Below are 17,579 nucleotides of genomic sequence, written 5' to 3' on the forward strand. Positions count from 1 at the left end.
ACGCCATCCAAGCTCTGTTTCAATGCCCAGGCGTATCAAGGGCGGTATTATGGCCAGAGGTGGTTGTTCTTATCAGGATCTATGCACCCAAATTGCGTGAAAATGTAATCATATGTCGGTTCTAGTATAATATATTTGTCCAATGAATACCCTTTCATCATCTGAATTTCTTCTTCGTGTAGCAATTTTAATGGCCAGTAATGTATCTTTACATTTATTATTGTTCTGTTTGTACAATCAGCCAAAATGCTCACTTATTTACTATTATTATTTTGATCAAAATCTCATGTACGAGTAAATGTTAATTGTAAAAGAACATTTCTCAACCTTTGTAGTTTTTAATTATTAAATATTTGTCGGCACCTGAATACCTATGAAAAATACATGTTCATTAGTTGTTCATACAACAGTAGCATTATAATCCTCACCAAATCCCAATGTTAGTAGTTGCAAACACGACATGTTAAATTATTTGTTAAACTACTGGCCAGTAGGATGTTGATACTAGTATAACTACAACCCTATTCCAAGTACTACACTATCGTTGGGTATCACAAGATCGTCCGATCTCATGGCTCTTGGTTTCGTCATTAATGTTATCGTGAATATCTGTGAACAATAAAGTGCACGTCTGCACACACAAACATACACAAATGAATGATTAGGTGGGCCTCTTCTTCATATCATGTTTCGGCTTACTTCCTCTGGACAATCATAAACTACTTATCAATTTTAGTACAAAATTACTGATTCTTTCTTTAATCACATTTCAAGTGCCTTTTCTCATGGTTTTACTCAGTAATACTTTTTCTGTCGCTGTCCCCTTTTTCTGGAGCTGCTGCTATTCCCTTTATCTGGTGTTCTCTTCTTCTCATGTTAATAAAGTTACTTTTTATTTTTACTACTGGTACCTGGAAAAGTAAAGATTTTAGTACATTATATAAAATCACTGCTCATCAACACGACTGCCATGCCCTTATGTATTCACCACTATGTCATGTGCTTTGAACGTAAAGCATTCTTATTTTCTTTTATTAAATTTTACGTGTCTATATCCCCTCATTACACTTCCATTCCATGTCGCTATTCCGCGGAACTGGCCACCATGTGCACAATTATTCCATCTCTCTGACCAGCATAAACACAACATTTCCGTATACAGATAACTGTGCGCTCTTGCGTAGCCACGAAGGGCAGGCCACCTATTGAATCGTTTCTCTGAATGGAGACCAATCATACTTGGACAACACACCTGCGTGTCACCGCAAACCACTACTAGCAAGTCACTCATTTGTGATAACATTGCTAAACATGTAAAATAAACACTCATTCATTAAGTAGTTCTAAATATTTTTTCAAATGCTGACATTCTCTGCTAATTTGTTCCACATCAATTGGTAACAAACTTACCTATTCGCACATCTTTACAAAATTTTGTAGTACTACACGTTTCTCATTTTTACTTTATTTCTTCATGGACAGATAGCACATCTTAAACTTTACACACCTTTTAAACTGTGTGCTCAGCTTGCTGTGCACATAGCTATAGCCTATACAAAGAAACATACTCTAATTTTCTCACCCTCGACATCCTGCCCTTTTATGTAGTGTAGTACCTCTTTTAATATGATAATGGTACAGAAAATATTGATAAATCTACATATCCCTTCAGTGTAATAACTTAATTTAATTGCTAACTATCTACATTATACTTTACTTTCGCCGTACAAGCTTACTTTAATTCTTCCTACTTATACTATGTCATTTTGCCGTAGTCTCCCAAGGTTAGGTGGTCTAATTTCAATTGCCTGTTCCCGATTCCTGTTGTTATTCATTCCACCGCTTCCTTGCTCAGACCATTGACGAGTTTCTCTATTGTCTCCCCATGATGCGCCATTACTTCGTGGCTCCTGTCTGGTTCATTTTGTTGCCGTTATTCTCTGCCATAGTTCTTCCACTGTACATTGTTCCCACTACGATAGCTATGGTCCATGTTTTGGTGAGACGGCCGTTTTACATTGTTTTGCCAATTATGGCCTCTTTTATTCCCTCTGTTGTTCTCCCTTCTTTCACTTTGCACGTGTCTCTGCCTACGTTTTTCTCGCATCTGATGCCCCTTAAAAGCGAACTACAACTCTCTTAGGATACTCTTGTATCCCTATGCATCACTTCCACATCGGCCGACGGGCGTTTGCTGGTAGGAAATTGGCAACTTCATGTAACACAATCTTATGATCTCAGCTGGTGTGTATGGGTGGTCCAAATACTGTTTTTTTGGTCAAGTTTTCGAAATGCTTCACCGGACTACGGAACCCTGGACTCTCCAAGTCTCTGCTCATCATTATTTCCTGTTTGACCTGTCCTGTGTCTCCCTCGACCAGGATTTGTTTAAAAATGCGTCAAGAAACTCTTCATATGACGTGCACGTTTTTCAATGTTCCGCATGCATTCGGCCGACGTTTTCTCGATATGTGAACATATGAAATGCAGTTTGCACGTCACAGGCCAGTGAGGAGGTAATAATAAATCAAATTGTCCAATGAAAGTTTTTGGGTGTAAAACATTGCCATCGTCTTTGTAATGCTGGAATTTTCTGACAGAGATAAAATGCTTAAAATCGAAAATTTCATTAGAATTTCTTCCCGCTCAGCCTACCACATTCTCAATTGGCGCGAAAGCTTCCGGACTACCGTTGCTTTGGGCATCCTCTCTTCTACTCCCTGTTACGTTTTCATCACTGGAAAAATGTCCCATGGTGCGCATTATCGGGTAACGGTTATGCATATGAAATATCTCATTGCCGTTCTTCGTATTCGTAATTTGCAACCCAGTCGTGCCCTGTGTAGACGCGGGGGCCGTATCTCTAGTGATATTTCGTAGCTCTGCAGATACGCTTTCAGTCTGTAGTTGACGAGTAACTCTTACATTCGAGCACATTCTAATATCGTCTGGGCTTGACATGATCGTGCTGAGTTTGAACTGGCTCTTTCGGTTTCTGTTGTTTCCCCAAATCGCCTACTATTTCTTTTCTGAAATGTGATTTTTGACTAGGTTGAGACCCGATTTCCTGATATAATTGCTAATTTCACTTTCTAGGTTTTGTTTAAACTGGGAGAGCTCTGCGGTCAGTGCCTTATTTTGTGCAGTTTCTGTCTTCTGCTGCTGCGTTATTTCTACTTGTTTCACGCGCCTCTGCAACTTCATTAATGCACCTCTACCTACCTTTGTCGTGTTTTCCGTCTTCTCTAATGTTTCAAGAGCAACCCTCTTTGCCCTCCTCTCTTGTAATAGCGCCTCGTTCGCCATTCTTCTGACCTCCGCAATCACTCGTGCTAGTTTTGTTCGGAGCATCACTACCTCATTTTTCACTTCCCTCGTCTCATGTTTCATTGGCTGTATTTCGACACTAACGTTTTGAATTTTACTTCCCATTTCAGAGCTAACGTTTTGAATTTTACTTCTAATTTCAGAGCGTACTCCATCATACCCCCTTTTTATTTGGCTTCCCAATTCAGAGATGACCTTTTGAATTTTATTTCCGATTTCACTTCCCATTGCTTTTAGGTACACAAGGATGACCAACAATCCTGTGTTATGGAGATCTTCTCTCCTATTGCGACTTTCTCTTCCTCTACTCTTAGGTGATCTTCTGCCCTTTTCCTTTTCCATTTCTTGGTAATCAAGAAAGTCATCACTACGCGCCCCTGGTACGCTGCCTCGTGACGATGTCACTGACGGCGACCTACCATGACTCTTAGTTGTTTCGCGTTCTCTTGGACTCCCTACACAATAGTCCCATATGTTTACGATTGCCTCAGTGTGTCTCTGTTCCTCATCTTCGCTATCAGAGTGCCCACCAAGGGCTTGATTGTGCCTGTCACCTTCAAAAAATTCTTTTGGATCGGTATTCCCTGCTAACATAGCTAACTCTTTCTCACCCCATAGGGTCTCTTGACTACCCTCTGTATCTACCATTTCTGTGTTGTTATAACTAGTGATCTGTTGTGCTATTATGCGCGCTTTCGCCCAAGTTATCATGGACTGATCCCTGATAACAGTTCTCTCTTAAAATACAAACAATTTACACTACCCACATTTACTAGGTAACGGGTACGTAAGATAAAATATCTACAACAAAGATGCTAAACTAATGGCAATGTCGTGAACGAGCAGTATCGCTACAATACAAAACAAATACACCTACAAATGAGATAACACAAATCAATAAATTGCAGCCAGCGGGCTGAGGCGCAACGCCTCTGAAAAGAAATACAATAAAATACACAAATATTATTTTTAATGTTATCGCATGACTTTACCAATGCAAACTACACACGCAAGCTGGTTATCACTATCAATAACACCTAAATATTAAATGGGAATTTTTTTTTTAAATTTCCTGGTTTTCAAACCTCTTTATGACTACTATCAGAAGACTTTAAGTGGGATCCTGGCAGGGTAAGCCATACCGAAGATGTTACTCCGGGTGGGTGTAAAATGCATCTGCGCAATGGAAAATATTGAACGCTAAAATGATGTTTTGGCCCTGTCTGACTACCTCCTGAAGCAGATGTTAGGCTCTCTTAATGCTCTTTAACATATAAATTACAACCTAAACATAAATGAATGATTAAGGCAACTAATATAACTAAATGATAAACGTTGTTTCTCATTATACATTTATTGTAGATTAAAAAACAACCCTTTATATTACAACTGTCTCTATTTCCTGACTAAAAATTGCTGATCAATTGACCAACTCGGCTCCTTTTTGTGGCCACGCGATCTAACATAAATGACGTGAAATTACTGACATCATCTACGTACCAAACACCAGAAGACACTACTTTCAAAGATGATCTACGGTGGTGTGGAACATAAGTGGAAATAAACTAACGTGATCACACTTGTTTAGCCTTTATAGCCCTAATAAGTCGAAGCAATTTGCGATATCACCGTATGCACTGCGTCCGGTGCGTCGGAGTGATGGTTCTCGTACTCGTCTGCGACGATGGAAAAACTCCAGCCACAGAATAAAACTCTTTCAAACACTAGGACGGCAGAAGGCGGTCCTCTGACTAATACACTCTAATACTGTCTTCTCCTCTTTGTGTTCAACAGACGAGAAACGCGAGCTTCCAGCCGCAAGGACGGAGTTCAAATAACGTCTCAATGTAAGTAAACGCAGAAGAAGTGCTCTCTATCACTGAATCCTGCGTACTCAGCGACGACTTCCAGCCTGGAGGCGAAGTCCAGAAGCGTGTAAGTTCGCAACAGTACAGCGCCTAACCGTTCTAACTATAAAATATCCTGAGGCCAAAGACAGCAAGTCTGTCTGTACCAACAAAAGCTGATAATGAGCGACAGTTCAACATAGGCGCTCAAACCGGAAGACCTCTTCCTCTCCAACGCTGGCTTCCCAGCAAGACTCAGCTCCCCTCCCTCGTAACTGCAGAAAGCGAATCATATTCGCGAAACCCCCGGAATATTCTCCCCCCCCCCCCTACAGATTCTTTCGAACGCTGACCAACTATATTTTAGTCTTTTGTCGTCCAGCGCTGAAAGTTTGCGAGGGAGTACCTATACTCATACAGTGGTACACTTCTGAGTAAAAATCCTGCGTGATTTCCGAGGTGACGCTTCCTCGTTCCACTCAGCTGCGTCCAAGATTTGCAGAGTTCCCGGTTATCCATCTGGTCCTGCTACAATTACGAGCCGGCCGCGGTGGCCGTACGGTTCTAGGCGCTACAGTCCGGAACCGCGGGACTGCTACGGTCGCAGGTTCGAATCTTGCCTCGGGCATGGATGTGTGTGATGTCCTTAGGTTAGTTAGGTTTAAGTAGTTCTAAGTTCGGGGGGACTGATGACCTAAGATGTTAAGTCCCATAGTGGTCAGAGCCATTTACAATTACGACCAGCCGCGACTCTATTGTGCCCCAAAGTCCGTCTAGCTACTTCCTCTGTTTAAGCAGGACCAACACACCTGTGTGCGCCTTCTACCCAGGGCTTGAGTTACGCCTGCCGTTTCATCTCCACTGTCGTTCCAACCTCTACTAGTATAGGCAACCATTCATTACGCCGTTCTGATAATAAAGACACTCCGTCACCTTTCATGCAATATGCGTTAACAGTTACTTACAACGCGTACGTGACAATGTCAGTCTTCTTTAAATATTCATATATACGATGTTCCGTAGAAACACTGGAACACGTGAGGCAATACTGACCTTACGACTTATCTTAGAAGAAAGATTAAGGAAAGGCAAACCTACGTTTCTAGCATTTGTAGACTTAGAGAAAGCTTTTGACAATGTTGACTGGAATACTCTCTTTCAAATTCTAAAGGTGGCAGGGGTAAAATACAGGGAGCGAAAGGCTATTTACAATTTGTACAGAAACCAGATGGCAGTTATAAGAGTCGAGGGACATGAAAGGGAAGCAGTGGTTGGGAAGGGAGTAAGACAGGGTTGTAGCCTCTCCCCGATGTTGTTCAATCTGTATATTGAGCAAGCAGTAAAGGAAACAAAAGAAAAATTCGGAGTAGGTATTAAAATTCATGGAGCAGAAATAAAAACTTTGAGGTTCGCCGATGACATTGTAATTCTGTCAGAGACAGCAAAGGACTTGGAAGAGCAGTTGAATGGAATGGACAGTGTCTTGAAAGGAGGATATAAGATGAACATCAACAAAAGCAAAACAAGGATAATGGAATGTAGTCTAATTAAGTCGGGTGATGCTGAAGGAATTAGATTAAGAAATGAGGCACTTAAAGTAGTAAAGGAGTTTTGCTATTTGGGGAGCAAAATAACTGATGATGGTCGAAGTAGAGAGGATATAAAAGGTAGGCTGGCAATGGCAAGGAAAGCGTTTCTGAAGAAGAGAAATTTGTTAACATCGAGTATAGATTTAAGTGTCAGGAAGTCATTTCTGAAAGTATTCGTATGGAGTGTAGCCATGTATGGAAGTGAAACATGGACGATAAATAGTTTGGACAAGAAGAGAATAGAAGCTTTCGAAATGTGGTGCTACAGAAGAATGCTGAAGATTAGATGGGTAGATCACATAACTAATGAGGAAGTATTGAATAGGATTGGGGAGAAGAGAAGTTTGTGGCACAACTTGACCAGAAGAAGGGATCGGTTGGTATGACATGTTCTGAGGCATCAAGGGATCACCAATTTAGTATTGGAGGGCAGCGTGGAGGGTAAAAATCGTAGAGGGAGACCAAGAGATGAATACACTAAGCAGATTCAGAAGGATGTAGGTTGCAGTAGGTACTGGGAGATGAAAAAGCTTGCACAGGATAGAGTAGCATGGAGAGCTGCATCAAACCAGTCTCAGGACTGAAGACCACAACAACAACAACAATATACGATGTACAACCTATCAAGTGATACCTAAGTCTGGTTGTAGATCACAGCAAAGTAAGTAGATAAGTGCTTGTAAGGTGCGAAATTATAGTCACCTTACAACTGAAATACGAGTTCGCCGCTCCAGCCGCCAATTAAAAAAACACGCGTGAGATACAGGGTGTTTCAAAAATGACCGGTATATTTGAGACGGCAATAAAAACTAAACGAGCAGCGATAGAAATACACCGTTTGTTGCAATATGCTTGGGACAACAGTACATTTTCAGGCGGACAAACTTTCGAAATTACAGTAGTTACAATTTTCAACAACAGATGGCGCTGCAAGTGATGTGAAAGATATAGAAGACAACGCAGTCTGTGGGTGCGCCATTCTGTACGTCGTCTTTCTGCTGTAAGCGTGTGCTGTTCACAACGTGCAAGTGTGCTGTAGACAACATGGTTTATTCCTTAGAACAGAGGATTTTTCTGCTGTTGGAATTCCACCGCCTAGAACACAGTGTTGTTGCAACAAGACGAAGTTTTCAACGGAGGTTTAATGTAACCAAAGGACCGAAAAGCGATACAATAAAGGATCTGTTTGAAAAATTTCAATGGACTGGGAACGTGACGGATGAACGTGCTGGAAAGGTAGGGCGACCACGTACGGCAACCACAGAGGGCAACACGCAGCTAGTGCAGCAGGTGATCCAACAGCGGCCTCGGGTTTCCGTTCGCCGTGTTGCAGCTGCGGTCCAAATGACGCCAACGTCCACGTATCGACTCATGCGCCAGAGTTTACACCTCCATCCATACAAAATTCAAACGCGGCAACCCCTCAGCGCCGCTACCATTGCTGCACGAGAGACATTCGCTAACGATATAGTGCACAGGATTGATGACGGCGATATGCATGTGGGCAGCATTTGGTTTACTGACGAAGCTTATTTTTACCTGGACGGCTTCGTCAATAAACAGAACTGGCGCATATGGGGAACCGAAAAGCCCCATGTTGCAGTCCCATCGTCAAATGGTTCAAATGGCTCTGAGCACTATGGGACTCAACTGCTGAGGTCATTAGTCCCCTAGAACTTAGAACTAGTTAAACCTAACTAACCTATGGACATCACAGACATCCATGCCCGAGGCAGGATTCGAACCTGCGACTGTAGCGGTCTCGCGGTTCCAGACTGCAGCGACAGAACCGCGCGGCCACTTCGGCCGGCAGTCCCATCGTCCCTGCACCCTCAAAAAGTACTGGTCTGGGCCGCCATTTCTTCCAAAGGAATCATTGGCCCATTTTTCAGATCCGAAACGATTACTGCATCACGCTATCTGGACATTCTTCGTGAATTTGTGGCGGTACAAACTGCCTTAGACGACACTGCGAACACCTCGTGGTTTATGCAAGATGGTGCCCGGCCACATCGCACGGCCGACGTCTTTAATTTCCTGAATGAATATTTCGATGATCGTGTGATTGCTTTGGGATATCCGAAACATACAGGAGGCGGCGTGGATTGGCCTCCCTATTCGCCAGACATGAACCCCTGTGACTTCTTTCTGTGGGGACACTTGAAAGACCAGGTGTACCGCCAGAATCCAGAAACAATTGAACAGCTGAAGCAGTACATCTCATCTGCATGTGAAGCCATTCCGCCAGACACGTTGTCAAAGGTTTCGGGTAGTTTCATTCAGAGACTACGCCATATTATTGCTACGCATGGTGGATATGTGGAAAATATCGTACTATAGAGTTTCCCAGACCGCAGCGCCATCTGTTGTTGAAACTTGTAACTACTGTAATTTCGAAAGTTTGTCTGCCTGAAAATGTACTGTTGTCCCAAGCATATTGCAACAAACGGTGTATTTCTATCGCTGCTCGTTTAGTTTTTATTGCCGTTTCAAATATACCGGTCATTTTTGAAACACCCTGTATCAACACGCCGGACAAATCGTACAGCAAACATTCTCTCCGTGAAGTTATTAAGGAAACAGAGCATAAAATATCTTAATATAGGGAGGGGCAGATTGAGCTGTCAGAGAGATCAGACCAATAAGTACAGTCAGCCCATTCAATTTGCGTAACGACTAACTAGAACTGCTCGCGTTAAGGGATGAATCTGGAGGAGCTGGCACACGCTTTCTTAGCAGTCTCCAGAAGTAAATAATAATTATGTTCGCCGTAGCAGCAGGCTGCCGATTTCAGTGCTGACCTAGCAAAACCAGAATGGATAACCTCTAACGAATGTGTCATTCCATAATTCCTTACGGAATGAACCGTGCCAACACCCCACACTGAATCCTCCACCAGTGGCGTACGGCGTACTCGCACCTCTCCAGCAAGGCCGGGCGTGTTTACTGCCCCATACAGTCAACTACTTTCCGCTAAAAGCACACACCGTGCAACCAACACGCTATAACGTGCCAAGGCAAACAAGAACTCACTTCATCGCCGTTCACATTGACAGCCAAGGCGCCACTCTCCACTGCACACCCCTCCAAAGACTCTCCCCCTGCGCTCACTAACCTCACTGACAAAGATCACTAGCAAATAATAGGAAGAACTAGCCGATCGCTGATGGCGATCAGCGATTCGGCTCATCCCCAAATTTCGTCCAATACCCGAAGTCTATATTAAGTACCTCTGATACTACTGTGCTCTATTAAGGAATACCATTCGACCTGTACGAGGCACGTAATTACGGGTGATATAGAAATTGCAACAAGTAAGAAAAGCAAAGCTTAGTCATACTGTTTAAACTATTTCCTCGAAAAAATACTGTTACGTTCGAAAAATGGCTCTGAGCACTATGGGACTTAACATCTTAGGTCATCAGTCCCTAGAACTTTGAACTACTTAAACCTAGAATGAGATTTTCACTCTGCAGCGTAGTGTGCGCTGATATGAAACTTCGTGGCAGATTAAAACTGTGTGCCCGACCGAGACTCGAGCTCGGGACCTTTGCTTTTAGCGGGCAAGTGCTCTACCAACTGAGCTACCGAAGCACGACTCACGCCCGGTACCCACAGCTTTACTTCTGCCAGTATCTCGTCTCCTACCTTCCAAACTTTACAGAAGCTCTCCTGTGAACCTTGCAGAACCAGCACTCCTGAAAGAAAGGATATAGCGGAGACATGGCTTAGCCACAGCCTGGGGGATGTTTCCAGAATGAGATTTTCACTCTGCAGCGGAGTGTGCACTGATATGAAACTTCCTAGCAGATTAAAGCTGTGTGCCCGACCGAGACTCGAAATCGGGACCTTTGCCTTTCGCGGGCAAGCGCTCTACCAACTGAGCTACCGAAGCACGACTCACGGCCGGTACCCACAGCTTTACTTCTCCCAGTATCTCGTCTCCTACCTTCCAAACTTTACAGAAGCTCTCCTGCGAAACTCCGCTGCAGAGTGAAAATCTCATTCTGGAAACATCCCCCAGGCTGTGGCTAAGCCATGTCTCCGCTATATCCTTTCTTTCAGGAGTGCTGGTTCTGCAAGGTTCGCAGGAGAGCTTCTGTAAAGTTTGGAAGGTAGGAGACGAGATACTGGCAGAAGTAAAGCTGTGGGTACTGGGCGTGAGTCGTGCTTCGGTAGCTAAGTTGGTAAAGCACTTGCCCGCGAAAGGCAAAGGTCCCGAGTTCGAGTCTCGGTCGGGCACACAGTTTTAATCTGCCAGGAAGTTACTTAATCCTAACTAACCTAAGAACATCACACATCTATGCCCGAGGCAGGATTCGAACCTGCGGCCGTAGCGGTCGCGTGGTTCCATACTGTAGCGCCTAGAACCGCTCGGCCACCCAGGCCGGCTACGAGGACTGCAGATCTGCAGATACGTAGGTTCCAGCGGATAAACAAAAAATACTTTATTTCATTACAATTGAAAGAAAATCAGCCCTCGGTCACTATTTTAACAAATTAACCTGGTTTCGACACAGCCAGGAGTGTCTTCCTCAGAATTTAAAACAAAGAATGGGTATATTCTATAACATAGTCACAGAATTATGACTAAAAATGTATATGATAGGGTATAAGTACGGAATAGTCGTGAAAGACTGGCAGTACTTATATGTCATTTATACAATAATAAATATGCCAAAAGAGCATTAGTCACAAAGATATTTAAGATAAACAATACTGTGACGGCGAGCCACTAAGGGCTGTTTGTTACTTGTGTGGTGCAGGTTGCAAAACGGACTGAGGTGCCCCGTTAACAAATGTGGCCCGGTGAACATGGCACTGCAATGAGCGCGCCATCTAGTAGCCGTACATACAATTAGGTTACTTCACATTGAAATACAGGCAGAAATGATTATAAATAAACAGTAAGTGGTACATAATGGAAAGCAATGTTTGTTTGATAGTAGCATACAACATAACATTTTGTCTACATCAAAACTTATAACAGTAAGATAAAACATGAAAACATCATTATGAAAATGTAGATACGACTGGATGACAACTTGTAGAAAGCAATATTGACGTGAAATGTAACCAAGAAATATTTGATAACTGAGAAACATAGGACTACCTTGGAAGGAAAAGAACATTTCGGCAATCTGCACAAGGAGACCCGAAGTCAGATATCGAGTAACGGCTTTACACCGTTGAAAATTTTTTTGTTACGTAGCTATAGCTGTTCTTTAAGGATGAGGCTATCCTCTCGAGTAAAATGCTTGAAAATCTCTAATTCTTCTAGAATATCTAGTCTACGCCCTTTCGTTTCGGTGTGCAAAATATTGCTATCGCAGATGGCTTTAGGTGAATGACCTGTAATTAGGAGATGGTCGGCAAAAGACGAATTTTGGGGGCTAGCGCCATTTTTTCATAGCAAGTGTTCTTTATATTTGGTAGTGAAGTGCCTTGTATGTTACTACCAAACAAACATTGCTCTCCATTATGTACCACTTACTGTTTATTTATAATCATTTCTGCCTATATTTTAATGTGAAGTAGCCTAATTTTTATGTACGGCTACTAGATGGCGCGTTCGTTGCAGTGTCTTGTTCACCTGGCCGCACTTGTTAACGCGGGCACCTCAGTCCGTTTCGCAACCTGCACCACGCAAGTAACGAGCAGCCCTTAGTGGCTCGCCATCACAATTTTCTTTATCTTAAATATGTTTGTGACTAATGCGCTTTTGGCATATTTATTATTGTATAAATGACATATAAGTTCTGCCAGTCTTTCACGACGTTTGCGTACTTATACTCTATCATACATTTTTTGTCATAATTCTGTGACCATGTTATAGAATATAGACCATTCTTTCTCTTAAATTCTGAGGAAGACACTCCTAGCAGTGCCGAAACCAGGTTAACTTGTTAAAAATGGTGACCGAGGGCTGATTTTCTTTCAATTTTAACTATTCACGGTCTCTGAACGTGCAGCCATGTACAAGATTTTGCTTTATTTCATTTTCTGGCAGAGAAAATTAAAATTTTTTGACTACCCTACCCCACGCGAACTAGAAATATTTCATTGCACAATGACACGAATAATCACATTCAGGCCGTTTACATTTGCAGAAATATCTGTTTCAGCTTGGTGTGTTCGAAGCTGTGTGACTCTTCTCCAAGCTACATTCCCGGTAGAAGCGATGTACATATGTGTAACACGTGTTCCCATTTAAATTTGGACCTATTGAGCGAACTGCTTCAACGCACCTCGTAGATTTGAACATCTGTTCATAAAGAGACTTTTGAAAGTAGAGAAATTTCAAGGCCATCTAGGCGGAAAGAAGTATCTACATATGCCTGTTGTCTTGATATTCACAATTCTTATGACCCAAGGTCAGACACGATGGTCAATGGATTCATGGGAAAATGTTTCAAGTTGCCAACGGAAAAATGATTGTACCCAGGGGTGCATCTCTACGTCCGAAGCAAATCCGCCCATATGCTGCAGAAGTTTGCTGGGAAGCCCTTAAACAAGCAAGCATAGTCCCGAGCTCTCCCCATGCAAGTCCCTCATTTTTGGAGCCCTGAAGGGAGACATCCGCTGCCATTGATTTTCTTCGGACAAAGAGGTGCGCGGCTGGGTACAGTCATACTTCCTTAGTCAATCGCAAACATTTTTGCATGAACGCACTGACCACCTAGTCTCACAGTGGGATTCGTGTGTTAACAGTTATGGCAGTTACTATTGAAACAACGAATACTATAATTACTTTTTCCCAAATGTCTTCTTTTCATTTGAGTGTCCCTTACACACTGACATTCACAGACATCCACAGGTGTAATTCGTAAATGTATTCTCTTACGAACATATTAAAAGATGACCGAAACTTAACGGAGATTTCCAGTAAGTAAGATACAACGATCTTTTGGCGTTCGGTACGTCGTATCGCCATTCTAGGCTTTTCGAATGTTCGTGTATAGAGCAAGGGTTACGAACAGATGCTAACCCGTCATAATCGCACGTGATACTCACTTCATTTGCAGTATGTCTTTGTAACGCAAGTACCTGTTGGAATTCACACACATTGACTGAATGAATGCAGAGCTGTTTGCTACTTTTATTTGTCTCGCTGTCTACTGCAGCGTGCATTACGATATGCCTCGTCTTACGCTACCGTTTGCTTTCACATGCCATTGTCGCCTTCTGCAACGGACAGAAAGCAATTACTTGAGCTGCAGGAAATCCATAAAGCCATAAAACACTAACACAAAAACTAAAACACACACTCAGGTTATCCTTTATTCATGAGATTTATAACTTCCACTAGATCGGGAGGTCACCGGGTGCGCTCTACAGTAATAGTTGGCCTGTTGTCCTACAAACGACAAGCACAATATAGTTGTCTGAAACACGTCCTGCACGACACGCTCTTACTTGATTATGACCAAGCAGTGTCATGTTACAACTGCAGTGGAACATTTCTTGTTGACGATAGACTGAAAGTGCTCGCATAGATTGAGACCAGTTCTCATGTAAATCACATACGCAACTGTGACTGAAATAAACTGTAGCCAATGAATCATGGGGTTAAAGCCGCTCCTGAAGTGCGGACTCGAAGATGTCAAGCCGTCCATGTGGTTTGAACGCTGTACAGGTCGTGGGACAAATTACACGACGTATTGTTCAGTACATTAGTTACATGGTGACAATTATTGAACTGTATGAAATAAAATCGTCATAACTCCTGAACGGTTAGGACGTTCAAACCGCACGGTTGGCCGCGGGGCATGATGGAAATTAGTATGCGCATGCATGGTTTGCTTTAGCGACGAAGCCCACTTTCATTAGGATGGGTTCATCAATAGGCAAGATTGGTGCGTTTGGAGGACTGAGAATCCGCATTTCGCGATCGAGAAGTCTCTTCACCCTCAATGGGTGACTGTGTGGTGTACATTGTCCATCATGGAATAATATTTCTTGGTGGCACGGTGACTATCGAACGGTACGTGAATATTTTGGAAGATGCTTTCATCACCATTATCCAAAGTGACCCAGATTTCGACAAGACGTGGTTTTTACAAGACGGAGCTCGTCCTCATCGAAGCAGGAAAGTGTTGGATGTCTTGGAGGAGCACTTTAGGGACCAGATTCTGACTCTGGAGTGCCCACAGGCCGCTGGCATGGGCCTCGACTGGCCGCCATTCTCCGGATATGACCACATGCGACTCCTTCTTGAGGGGCTATATTAAAGACAAGCTGTGCAGCAATAACCTCAAAAACCTTGCTGAGCTGAAAGCAGCCATTAAGCCGTTCAGGAGGTCGTCGACAGCATCGATGTTCCGACACTTCAGCGGGTGCTGCAGAATTTCGTTATTCGTGTGCTCCATATCGTCGCCAATGCTGGCAGGCATATCGAACATGTCATAACGTAAATCCGAATATCTGCAGCGACGTTTACATGTTGAATAAAGCGTGTGCACGCCGTAGTTTGTAACTACTTTATGTTTTTTTCATATAGTTCAGTAATTGTCACCCTGTACGAACCGTTTATTGGCCGAATCGGATCACTTTTCTGCACTACTACACTACTAAAACCAGCCTAAATAAGGGTTGCCTGCTTCGTTTTGACTCGTGAGACACTATTAAATTAAACACTGCTGCAGATCAGTAATGCCCTGAGCTTCTTAACTTCATCCAGTAGGACAGTGAGATCAGGCCACTGAATTGGGAATTGCACATCTCAAAGAGTCAATACTCACCTCGATTTGGTTTCTAGCAACTTCAGCTGATGAAATTCACAAAAACAAAACAGGAGGATGAAGCACGGGGAGAACGACTGCTTAACCGCGCCTATACATCTTGTTATTACTCTAATTTCATCTTCACGCTGCCTAAGGAGCGATAAGTTGAGGAATTGTAGTGACTTCTCACTTAATGCTCTTCCTGAAACTTTGTAAGCAGTTGCCAATAACCAAGGAGTGCTTGGTCGAAAGTTTGTGGTATTTTAACCACTTAACGTGGCTGGAAGCTCGAGGACATTTTATTCCATGTTAACCCCATAAGACCCAGCATTCTTACAAAATAGAAGACTAGTTGAAAATCAACAGATGAGAACTCACACTAAACTGCCATGCTGCAAATTTCACGAAAATGAAAGTAATTTATTAGCTTCAGTTACACTTGGTCACATCCGTATCATCCAGTAAACACCATTTCCAGCCAGCTAATTGCTCCAAATCTGGTATGAGATCTCTTCCAGTCGAGCACATTAATAGGCATTGAACTCCAACAGCCAGCTAGAAAATTAAAAATTATTAATTAGAAATTCCACTACCACACATTTTCCGGTCTTGTAGTAACTTTCCTGAGATGAATCACCAATCCCCCACTTTGGAAATGTTAAACACTTTAAAAGACCAACTCTGACGCACAGAGCGCACAATTTGCCTCATACACTCACTAGGGCTGCCAATGGTTCCCATATTTCCTTGAGTTTCCAACAGCGCCATGAAATTTGTTTTCGCATTTAGCACTTTCAACAAATCAGTATGAGAAGTAAAATGCAAGCATTTCTATGATCAGATCAGCTTTAGGAGCAGAATGCAGGCATTTCTATTGATCAGTTCCTTTTCCCAGTAACAATGTGAGTGTGCTCTGGTGGATGGTGGTGATTCAGGGTGAGTCACAAACCATTTGAAGGCAGTACAATCTCTGTATTATTTATTTATTTATTTATTTATTTAACCTAATCAGATTAGGGCCATCAGGCCCTCTCTTACATCGGCCAGTGTTCCACACATGCAGCATTTCACACATCAGAGTTACAACATGACCATAGTTTAAATGAGAAAACTAGCTTACTCTAGTGACAATATGAATAAAGAGTAGTGACTAAGACCTAATAAAGTAAATGCGGCAGTATTTTTACAACAGGTGCTATACATACAGATTATGATAAAAGCAATAATAATAACAGTAAAAAAAATCAAATAATAATGACAAACATGAGAAAGATTGGCAATAGTAATGAAGGTTTGTGCAGATGTACATTAATATCTTTGTGTGTAAAGTAGATGTTTACTAGTATAGCGAGTTTTGGGGAAGGGAGATTTAAGGAGGGGGAAAGAGGGAAGTAATGAGGTGAAGTGCATTCATGTACAGAGGAAGGCATTACTGTTGCTTAAGTAGATACGTCATTAACTGTTTTTTGAAGCCGGACATGTTTTTAAGTTCTCTAACATAACGAGGGACGTTATTCGAGAGTCGTGTTCCCGCTACTGTAAAGGACTTGGAGAAGGTGACTGAGCGATGCAGTGGAACGGAGAGGATTTTATTATAATGGGAACGTGTGTTTCTGTCATGTTGTTCCGACATGAGCGTTAGGGACGAGGAGAGATATGAGGGACAGTGTACATTTATAAGGCAGTAGATGAGACAGAGTGTATGGAAATCTCTGCGTTTGTCTGCACGCAGCCAGGACAATTTTGCATATGCTGGTGAAATGTGATCAAAAAGTTGAACGTCACAGATATATCGGACGCATGCATTCATGACCAGTTCTAGACGTCGGGAATTTTCCTGAGAGAGGACTTGTAGGATAATATCGCTGTAGTCAATGATTGGGAGTATAAGCGTTTGTACTAATTTCTTTTTCAGATCGAAAGGGAAGAGTTTTTTATATTGTTGTAGGACATGAAGGGATGCTGATGCTTTTTTGCACACTGCAGTTACGTGCTCTGTCCAATTTAGATTTTCATCTATTATTACTCCCAAACTCTTTGCTGAGGGAGAGAAGTTAATTTTTGTTCCATTTAGGATAAGAGGTGGTACGGAT

This window comes from Schistocerca serialis, chromosome 1, assembly GCF_023864345.2.
Source record: "Schistocerca serialis cubense isolate TAMUIC-IGC-003099 chromosome 1, iqSchSeri2.2, whole genome shotgun sequence".
Taxonomy (NCBI): Eukaryota; Metazoa; Arthropoda; class Insecta; order Orthoptera; family Acrididae; genus Schistocerca; species Schistocerca serialis.